An 11,689-nucleotide genomic window follows, 5' to 3' on the forward strand; every position below is an offset into this window, starting at 1 on the left:
TTGATCCCTGTCTTGTATATAGCTAGCAAGAGGGTCTCAAGGTCAAATAGTTTACTTCTCTTTCTCAAATGATTTGTTGAAGCAGGGAAAAGTAGGCAGAGTTTCCATACACTGTATTCTGCTCTGGGTTCAGGGCTCTGAAGCTAGTCTAGTGATGGGAAAATGGGGAAAAAAAGGATTAGGTTGAGGAACCTGGATGTCAGTGGTAGCCCACACCCAGGAAGGTGCTCAGAAGCTAAGGAAGGTTGATCTGGTGTTTTCTCAGGTAGAGTCTATGATGCAGACAATTATAATATATTAGAAAGTACATTAGATTTGGAGATAGGAGACCTTAGTTTAAATGCCTGCCCTGATGTGAAATGATCTTGGGGAAGCCATTTAACTTCTCTGGGGTTGAGTTTCCTCACTCACAGAGTGAAAATAAGAATATTCCCAATTCCCATCTGTTCAATGGATTATTGTGAAGAAAGCACCTTAAAGTGTCCTAGAAATAAGAGTTGAGCTATAACTAATTATTAATATGGGAGGTAGTGTGCATTAGTGCGAAGAATTCTGTATTTGAATTCTATCTAGATTTGAATCCTACCTTCAGGACCTTCCTATGTGAGTTTGGAGAAATCATCTGAATTTTCTGGCCCTTGGTGTTTTCATTTGTAAAATGAAAGGGTTGGACAAGATGACCACTCAAGCTCTTTCCAACCCTAAATCTAAGATTCTAATATCATCCCCATTTTATAAGTGAATCCTAAAATCACTTTGTTAGTAAATGCAGGATTTGTAAATTGGTCTTCTAAGTCCCAAACTCCTTGCTGTCCACATTGCTTCCCTGCTGACAAGAATGGGATAAGATAGGCATCAGCAACTTCACCCTTTCATTATGATGGAGAATGACCAGTCTTTACAATGGGTCCCACCACTACCTTCTAAGTTTTTTCAAACCTTACCATAATAGCCAGGCTCTACCCCTTGAAGTTCCCCAGTACTTTCTTTCATCTGATCTGCTAATATAATCTAAGTAGCTCTGAGACTAGCCATCTACCCACTGCTGAAATGTTAGGACTACCAGTTCTTTCAAACCTTTCCTGCAGCTCAACTCTCTTGTTTTGATCCCAAATTCAAATGTGAGCTCTCTGTGAGTAGAGATTGTCTTATCTTGATTATTTGCATCTCTAGCTCTTGGCATATAGCAAGCCCTTAATAAATGCCCTTTTATTAATTTGTTTATTATTCCCCTGTATTCTTGAGTTGCTGTAATTACTATTACTACTATGGCATTGGATCGAAAAAAAAATTCCAGTAGAAGTAAACGCAAATAGAAATTGTGTCTGTTTTAGCCAGAAACCCTCTCAGATTTAATTTTTTTTTAAAAGACCAGATTGACGGGACCATACTTTGCCTCATTTCTTACCCAGTATTAATCATTAATAAGAGTGTTCACTTAATCCTATTGAGAGCTGATAAAGATCATCGCTTAAAAAGGCCAAGGTCTCCCACTGCATCCAGGGCCATTTCCAGTTGTCCTGATCCATATCTGGCCAGTGGACCCAGGTGGCTCCAGAGGAGAAAGTGAGTTTGTGACTGCACAATTCTCACTCACTTAAATCCAATTCACTTGCATGCCATGACATCACCTTCCTCATGTCTTGGTCATCTTCAAGAATGAAGGACAACATGGCTAAGTAACCTCATTTCTTGGGGTCTCAGTTTCCCCATCTGTAACAACTTCTCTTGGAGACTAAATTTCAGTCTAGGCCTTGTGTTCCAAAGACCTGTGAAAGCAAAAGTCAGACCACGAAGCTCAGGCCTGTGATGAGTAACAGGCACTTACGCGTGTCTGACTGTCCCAAGGGGCTCATTTCCTGAACTCAATAATCCGAGTCCGTCGAAAGAAAAACAGCCAATCATGCAGCTGGAGGGTTCGGGAAAGAACCTTGCTGACGTGACCCAACATATCCCACACTGGGGCTGAGAGACACATGAAATTGGGCAGGCGGTGATGGGAAGGGAGTCCCTCATCCCCGCCTCAGAGTAGAGCACAAAGGCCGGCCTATGCTCCCCACCCAACCCTCCTGGAAATGGGGCAGAACCCCAGCCCCTGGTCATACCACAAAAAGCCCACTTGGGGATCCTCTTGGCGAGAATATTTGTGTGTGAGGAGGGAGGTTTTTCGCACCAATGGAGCAAGGAGGCCCTTCCTCAGAGGCTCTCCACAAAGCACTAAGTGTTTCCAGTCAGTGAGGCCTGAAGTAAGTCTGAAGAAGGGAACATGGACCTCAGATACCTTTTGGATATCCCCAAAATGATCCACAGGGCTCCCTATCTTCCATGACACCACCAAGAACTAGGAAGTACTTCCTGGGGCTCTCGTGAACAACTTGCAGGTACACAGAATAGATAGGGAATCCAGCTTAGTCCAAGTTTAGGAAAGTCCTTTGGTCTACAGAAGACCTGGACTCTAGCCCCAGCTTTGCCAACTACTAACTGGTTGATGGGTGGGCAAGTTGATTCTTATCATTGGACCTCAATTTTCTCATCTAAAAAATAAGATATTACCAGTAGCACCTTTCAGCAAGTTCAGATGATTTAGAGCTAGAAAGGACCTTAGCTATCCAGTGAATTATAACACCTTCTTATATGATGAAGGAGGAACCTGAGGTTCAGAGAAGGGGGATGCCTTTCTTAAGATCACATGGGTAGTAAATTAGTAGACTCATATTTGAACTGTGTTCCAGACTCAGTTATTTTTTCTTTTCACCACCATACCTCATAGAATTATTATGAATGTGCTTTTTAAATCATAAGGTATTGTAGAAATATGACCTTCTGAATACTGTATTCCAAATTGGAAGGGACTAAAAAAAGTATCAGAGGTAGCATCTGCCCCCAATAAATTATTAATCATTGCATCCTCCCCAAAATCTCCTTTGCCATCTAACAACTGAAATTCCAATATTATAGTTTTATTCTTTCAGGAGTATTGCATAGCCATCAAGAGTGGATGGAAAGGAGGCAATCTTTTATTTAGGCAGGGTTCTGCTGCTAACTCACTACTCTTGTCCTTGGGAAAATGACTCTCCCCTCACTGGGAAAGGTTTTTCTTTTGAAAAGTGAAGAAGGGTTAAGCTAGGTGGTGCAGTGGCTAGAGCACCCGCCCTGGAGTCAGGAGGGCCCGAGTTCAAATATGACCTCAGATACTTAATAATTACCCAGCTGTGTGACCTTTGGTAAATCACTTAAAAAAACAAACAAAAAGTGAAGAGATCAGAGTCTAATATTTATGATCCTTTTAGTGCTAACATGCTCTGTTCTTGCATGGGTCTGACCACATCAATCTTCTGTTCAAAACAATTTTAATCACTCCACTCTGATAGGAGAACCTAAACCAGGAAGTCATTTAACCTTATTTACAAGGGGGCAGCTAGATTGCACAGCAAACAGAGCAGTGGCCCTGGAGTCAGGAGTACGTGAGTTCAAATCCAGCCTCAGACCCTTAATAATTGCCTAGCTGTGTGACCTTGGGCAAGTCACTTAACCCCATTGCCTTAAATAAACAAAATTTTTAAAAAAGAACTCTGTTTACCTATCCCAATATCTCTGCCAAGAAAACCCAAATGGAATCCCAAAGAATTGGACACCACTGAAACAATTGGACAACAACAGCAATGACAAATTCTAAGACTATATATTTCTAAGTTGGAAGCACTATAGGATTCTGTAATTCTGAGACTTAGGTTTTTAAGATCATAAAAGATCATATGAGATGCTATCATTCTAGGAATCTAGAATTCCAGAATTCTAAGATTCTGTAACTGAAAGCCAGAAGGTTTATAAGTTTGCAGGACTGTAGAATTCTAAGATCCTAAATTATTGTAATTCGAAGACTATATGTTCTTAGTGCTAGTAGTGCTATAGGATTCTAAGATTTAGGTTTCTAAGATCATAGATTTATAAGACTATAAGATAATGAAATTCTAAGACCATAGGTTTCCATGTTTGTAGGATTTTTGAATTCTAAGATTATTGTAGGATAGAATATATAGGATTATTGGACTGTATGATTTCAAGATTCTAGAATTACATGCTGTGTGTAGTAAGCCTCTTAGAGTTGTGGGTTCTTTGCTTGTTTTGGTAAACCAGGCTCTTTCTGGTTTGAGGGCCCAGAGTCCCCTGGGGCCATCAGAGTCTAATTGTTCTCAGTTACTGATGGTGCTGGAGGAAGACCTGCCCAGGCTGGCCGCTGGAAACCCCAGGCCTGGCGGGATCTGAGATCTGCTAATTGGACGTGTCTTTCTGACAGACTAAATATTTGCAGATTCCCTTTCGCTGGCATTGGAGGCCGAGCCCTGGAATCTGTAGTGCTGACATCCCTCTGGCGCTGACTCCCTTGCAGTCCCCAGAGATGTAGCTGGATGGAGGTGGAAGATTATTTGGGATTGATTACCATCAGGCCTGCTGGCTATGGGCCCAGTAGGCCTTGAGCCATAGAGTCAATACATCCTAATCAAAGTGGGCTCCACCTCCCAACAGAGAGGGGGCCCTGAAGGCTGGTCCCAACTTCTTTGGGATACTTGGGGACATTTCTTCATGATATTTTAGAATGATAGATAATTTTCCCCAAGAACCAAAGAATGTCCAAACTGGAAGGGATCTTAGTATATAGAACAGAGAATGTCAGAGCCGGAGAGTTTCTTAGAGCAAAGAACACAAATTGTTAGATCTGGAAAGACCTATAGAAAATATAATGTTGTTATGCAGAATATAGAATGTCAGAGCTGAATGTGACCTTAGAAAATAGAATATAGAATGTCAGAGTGGGAAGATGCCTTAGAATACAAAATATAGAATGTTAGAGCTAGAAAAGGATCAGAGAATTCAGAAGAGCTGATGGAATATAGAACATAGAATGTTAGAGTTCAGAACGTGATCATGTTCCTGTTGTTCCTCCATCTTCCATGTCTATAACTTTGACTACAATATATTCCCTCCTCACCTACTTCGATCCTTGTTTCCTTCCAGACCTAACTCTGTTCCAAGAGGACTAGCATCTCTTGGGTGAGGACTTGTGGGTCCTTTGCAGGGCTGCTCATCTACCTTTGCTATTCACTTTTCATCCAATTTTTACCTGTAGCTCCAGAAGCTGGCCATGCCCCAGCAAACTATCTCAACAGAAGAGGTAAAGGCAGTTGGGGTTAACATATGGACCTCAAACCCATTTGTGAGTTATGGAGGTGTTTATCCCAAGCATGTGAAGATTTTCCCCAGAATGGGCAGATGAGAACAATTCATTCTATCATCCATGAAAGTAATGCCAAAGTCATTCATTATATCCCAAACCATCACCAGTCATACTGCCTTTTTGACTGAACTTGGATATTTCTGGAAGAGATAGTGAGGTTGATGACTTTGTGCAACTCTGCCTCGTGTACAAGTCAAGACTTGGTTTGTGATGTTATTGATCCTTTTTTAAAAATGGAGAAACAATAACACCTTTACATAGTCTTCTCTGATGCCTCATCCCCAATTGTTGCTACTCACCCTCCACAAGCTACCTTGTATTAATTTTGCATTTATTCTGTATGTAGTTATACAGGGACATATTAATCCTCTTCCCCAATCTCCCCATAGGATGTAGTTTGTAACAGCTAGGACCACATCTGATGCATAGTAGACATAATTATATAGTAGACAATAAATTTCTGTCAATAGATGTCACCCCCTTTGTATGTCACTCCAATGCCAAACAAAGGACCTTGTGTAAAAGTGCATCGGGGACTAAAAGAAATTTATAAAAACCTAGCTCCTGCCCAAAATTTAGTAGGGAGATCTGATACTCATATGGATCACTATAATACATGACATTATGTGATTAGTGCACTTGAGAATTACCACACAGGATGTTATCTGAGGACTAGGAGGGAATCACCAAAAGCTTCCTATAGGAAGCACCATTTGACCTGAACTTTAAATGATGACTAGGGATTTAGGGTGAAATGGAGACATTCTGGGTATAATTAATAGCCAGAGAAAATGCAGGGACATAGGAAAGAACTGGGCATGGATGTAGAATCGAGAGCTGTCCAGAGTAGTGTACTTAAAGGGAAGCATATGAGATAAGACTGGAAAAACAGGATGACAAGTAGTTGTGGTGAGCCTTGAATGCCAGACAGAGGAATCTGAGAGAGATGACTGATGAAGTGATAATAAGCAAACGTGAAGTGCTGCATCTGTATGGGGGTTTTGTCTGGTTTGAAGGTAGTAGTGCTTCAACACTCCAAGGGATCAATCATCTCATTGATCTGTGCATTCCATCTAGGCTATATCATTGTTGCCTGCTTATCTGTGTCATTCTTGACCACCTCCTCTCATAAGTTTGCCCCAAGGGGTCCACCCAGTGGGCCAAAGACCTTTCTCATGTCCTTCCAAATTGCATCCATACTACATTGCACAGAGGTTTTATTTCTTTTCTCCTACAATGTGGTCCTGGGGTATCCACTTATAGAGAGAACATGGAGAAAGTCCCCAGTCCTTGGGTTGGAGTGCTGTGGTCTTGGAAGAAATGGAGTATCACCCAAAGGGCAATAGAGAGGCTTGTGGTGGGAAATGGGTGGGGAAACAGGTTGTAACCCATTATACACAAAGAATGAGACAGATGGGTTGGGCCTGGGACATTTTCTCACATCCAGGTAACCTTCTTTTAACCCACCCTACCACCACCAAATCCCTCCCCTGCCTCCTTCCTCTTGCTCTGGGAACAGCAATCAAATTAAGATAACAATCACTTCTGCCAAGGGTTTATTAGGCACTCCTATGTAGCTCTGCTACCCATCCCTAGGACTTCCTAAATCAAAATATTTCCTCCTTTAGCCATCACTCCCTGTGTATTTTTTTTATAGTCTTTCTTTGTTATAGTAGTTAGATGGCTCAATGGATAGAGTGCAGGGCCTGGACTCAAGATCCGAATTCAAATTTAGTCTCAGATGCCTACCAGCTGTATGACCTTGGACAAGTCACTTAATCTTGTTTGCCTCAGTTTCCTTATTTGTAAAATGAATTGGAGAAGGAAATGGCAAAACAATTCATTGTCATTATCAAGAAACTCCAAAAGAGATCACAAAGAATCAGACAAGATTGAACAAAAATACAGTGTAAGCCCCTTGAATACAAGAATTGCTTTGCTTTTGTCTATTTCCTCAGCAGAGCTTGGGTACACTTAATAAATATTCTTCAATCATTTTTTCATTTCCTAGAAAAAAATGAAAATGAGCTCTAATAGGTGGGTTTTTCACTTATCTTGTTAGAAATCAGGTTTCTACATCACTCTCTATTCATCTCCAGGCTATGTTGCCTTTCTTATTCCCTTCACTATGACCCTGATAAGTGTCTTATAAATGAGTTTTGACTTATCTTATGCAGAACTATCTTATCACCACTTCCTGGTCATTTTTCCCCCATTGGAATGTAAACTCCTTGAGGACAGGAACCTATATTTGTAAACCTTAGTACTTAGCACAGTGAGTGCTTACAAAATGCTCTCTCTCTCTCTCTCTCTCTCTCTCTGCATCTATTTACATATCTATCTATCTATCTGTCCATCCATCCATCTCTCTATCTCATTAAGACTGACCAGGCAAGCAAGGGACAACAAATATAAACTAAAAAGGGGCGGGGGGAAGAATTGGGGCCCTGACTTACTATTTGACTTACTATATTGCTGACTTACTATTTGAACTGTGAGTCAGACCAGACCTTTTGAGCCACTCCTAGGCTTAGCATCTTAGGATCAGAGAATGGTCCTCTTGGAATCTTGAACCTCTGGTATCTTGACATCATCATAACAACTCCCATCTCCACAGGGAAATAAGATATATGGAATGCTGGGGGTTGGGGGGGTACAAGTAGATAATAATAACACTTGTTATTGAACCCATTTTACAAATAAGGAAACTGAGGCCAAGAAAGGAAGTGTGACTTGCTCAAGGTTCATTCAGCTAATAAATGTGGAATCTGAGAGATAAGCCCAAATCTTAGTGACCCAAATACAGGGTTCTTTTCTCTTTGCCACATTGCATCCTTAGTTCCTGTTTACACCTTGAGACACAAAATCATAGGACCTCAGGGTTACATGACTCTTCATAAGGAAAAATCACTTACATCTCTATGTTCCCTGCTCAGAGGTGCTTCATTGAGACATTTTCCAGCTCTGACAGTCTGTAGGGACACCTTCCCTCTGACAGTCAATGTTCCGAGGCCCCTCCCAACACTGACATTTTGGGGTTCTAAGATTTCTTCTAGCTCTGACTTTCTAGAGTCCAAGGTCACTTAGAGCTCCATTAGAACACAGTGCTTTGCAAACCTTAAATGGCCATATAAATGACAAACATTATTATTATTATTATTATTATTATTGCTATTATTATATGTTCTAAGGTACCTTACAGCTAACATTCTAAGTTTTAATGTCCCCATTCTGCTCTAATATATTCTAACTCTTAAGAAGATGAGGCAGTACTTATTAACTATACAATATAGTTAAGAAAATGGAGGTCTGGGCAGCTAGGTGGTGCAGTGGATAGAGCACCTGCCCTAGAGTCAGGAGTGCCTGAGTTCAAATGTGACCTCAGACACTTAATAATTGCCTAGCTGTGTGGCCTTAGGCAAGCCACTTAACCCTATTTGCCTTGCAAAAAAAAAAAAACCTAATTAAAAAAAAAGAAAATGGAGGTCCAGGGAAATAAAATTTCTTATGAAAGAATGAGGTAATGAGGGACCACAATCCAGTTGTCTCTAAATATCCAGTATGTATTTATCAAGCACATACTTGAAGCTGGATAAGTAAAACACTGAGTCTGGAGTTCAATTCCAACCTCAGACACTTATTAGCCCCGGGCTAGTCTCTTAAGGGTGATCTGCTTCAGATTCCTCATTTGTAAAGTGGGAATAATATCGCCTACCTCCCAGTGTGGTTGTTGTAAGAATCAACTGAGTTACCATATGTAAAGTACTTTACAAAACTTAAAATTTTATATAAATATCACCTATTTTTGTTACTTAGGGGACCAGTCCCATGATTCAGGGATAACAGCTAGAAGAGACATTATCCCTGCCCTCTCAGAATCTCCAATTCTTTGGAAGAAATAAGATCTCTACCCTCAGCAATTGGGGAACATTGCAATGTCTTGAATAAAACAGATGAGTCATATACAGCTGACAATTTGAATATGATTTGATTCTACAATGTAGCGAGGAAGCAGGATTGCGTGATATAAAACCTAAGAGAAAGATGTAGCCCTAAGGAGGGCTAGAGTACTGGGGAGGGCTTCCTGGAATGGCTTGAATGATTTCAATAGGATGATGATGATGAAGATGAATTAACAGCCACATGATGCTTTAAGACTTGCAAAGTCACATGCATGCATGTATATATATATATATATATATACATACATACACATATATGTATATTCATTCATAGATATAAGATTTTGTTGTTGCTTAGTTATTTCACTCGTGCCTGACTCTTGTGACCCCCATTTGGGGTTTTCTTGGCAGAGATACCAGAATGGTTTTCCTTTTCCTTCTGCAGTCCATTTTCCAGAGGAGGAAACTGAGGCAAACAGGGTTAAGTGATTTCCCCAGGGTCACATGGCTTGTAAGTGGCTAAATCTAGATTTTAACTCAGGTTTTCCTGACTCCAGACTCAGAACTCTATTCACTGCACTCTCTAGCTGCCTGATTTGGGTGGGTGTACGTATAATATATGTTCATATATGTACATGCATGTGTTTATATTTTTGTTTTATAAACACACAATATACACATATATGCACACATTGGTCATATGTATGTATGTCTATTTATATGCATGTATTTATATCTATTTATATATAATATATTTATAAATTTTGTATATTCATATTATATATTTTTTATGTATAGTATATATTTATTTGCATTTACATATTATATATATATTTATAGATTCATACTTCATTTTGATCCTCATAATAACTCTGAGACATCAGTGCTGTTATTACTTCCATTTTATGGATGAGAAAGTTAAGGCCCAGAAAAGTTAGGTGTCTTTCTCAGGGTCCACTAGCTGATAGATCTGAGACAAGGTTTGAACTACAATCTCTTGACTCCAAGGCCAGTGCTCCACCTGAGAGATGTGATCCTGTCCAGGGATGTCCCTTCCCTTGTTGGTTTATTATGGGTCCTCCTTGGACTTGGGTGGGGGGGAGCTTTGTGAGAGTTGGGGATACTCTAGAAACCCAACAGCGAAGGGTGAAGGGAGAGGTGCCTATAATGTAATTACACAAACACATACACACAGAGAAATATAGATGGATGGATTGACTCACGTACAGAAAGAAAGGCAGGAAAAGGTTGGGGGGAGATGGAGAGGAGAAGGTTTGGGGATTCTACAGATGTGGAAACCGGGTGGGAGGGGAGGGCTGATGTTTGGGCTGATGGATGGGGTGGGAGAAGATGTGCTGGGTGAATGGTTGCAGGCTGTGGGGTGAGAGAATGTCCGGTGGGAAGCCAGAGAGTGGGAAAGACTTGGACCCTCCCTCCTTTCTGTATCCCTGGCCCCCCATGGCCTCCCCTGCAGACTTGGTGGGTGGAATCAGATTAGGACCCGCAGACCAAAGGGGAGGGGGTTGAGAATGGAAGAAAACCGGCCTGGGGAAGTGGGCTAGTTTCGCTACTGCTGCTGCTGCTGCTGCTGCTGCTGCATCTCCAGCCTTTCTCCCCTTCACAGCCGTTTCCAATTGTCCTCAGTTTCACAGACTCTCCCAGGTTTTTTCCTGAGTCAGTTCAGTCCGAATTCAGACCTCCTCAATCCCGCCCCCACCAAAAAAACTTGGTGGTTCCACCCCATTTAATTCAATTCATCAAATGAGTCTTCTGGGCCTACTATGCACTGGAGATGAAAAAGTGAGAAAGGACCCCATCCCTTGCTCACAAGCCGCTTACAACTAAGGAAGACTGAGGCTTTTCCCATTTAACTATAATAATCCTTAATGGCATCAGGCCACGGGAGAAATCCACTAGAGAGGAGGGTGGGAGATTCAAAGGGAGAAGAAGCATTTTTAGAAGAAGGGAGCCAGGTGCCAGGCAAGGCTTTGTGAGGGACCAGCACCTCATGTAGGGAAAGATGTCAAGAGACAGAGATGTAGATAGATCATATTCCAACTATGGAAATGCACAGAGGGTCAGAACAGATTAAAACAGGGGAACAGCTAGTGGGAGCCCCCACAACTTGGCTCCAGTCCAGCCTCATCTCATACCTCTCCCCTATAGGCAGCCAAGTTCTCCTCCAGGCTGGACTGCTCTCCATCCCCAGTTCTTGTCCTGCCCTCTCCTGGTGTGGGCTGCTTCTTTACCTCCCCTTTCCACCTATAAAATTATTTCCTTCTTTTCAGACCCAGCTGAGGAGATCCTTCCTCGCTCTTCCTCTCTCTCTTGACTCCCCTTGTTCATCATTGCTCTCTCCTACAGTGGGCTGCTTCCATGCCCCAACTTAACTCCTATAGAATTCCTTCCTTCTTTTCAGACCTAGCTGAGAAGATCTTTCCTAGCTCTTTCTCTCTTTTGAGGAATTCCTCTGTGTATTCTCACAGTCTGTCCATCAAAGCCCCCCCACACCTGGAACACATTCCCTCCACATCTCAGCAACTTCCCCTTC

This window comes from Macrotis lagotis, chromosome 1 (assembly GCF_037893015.1).
Source record: "Macrotis lagotis isolate mMagLag1 chromosome 1, bilby.v1.9.chrom.fasta, whole genome shotgun sequence".
NCBI classification, from domain to species: Eukaryota; Metazoa; Chordata; class Mammalia; order Peramelemorphia; family Peramelidae; genus Macrotis; species Macrotis lagotis.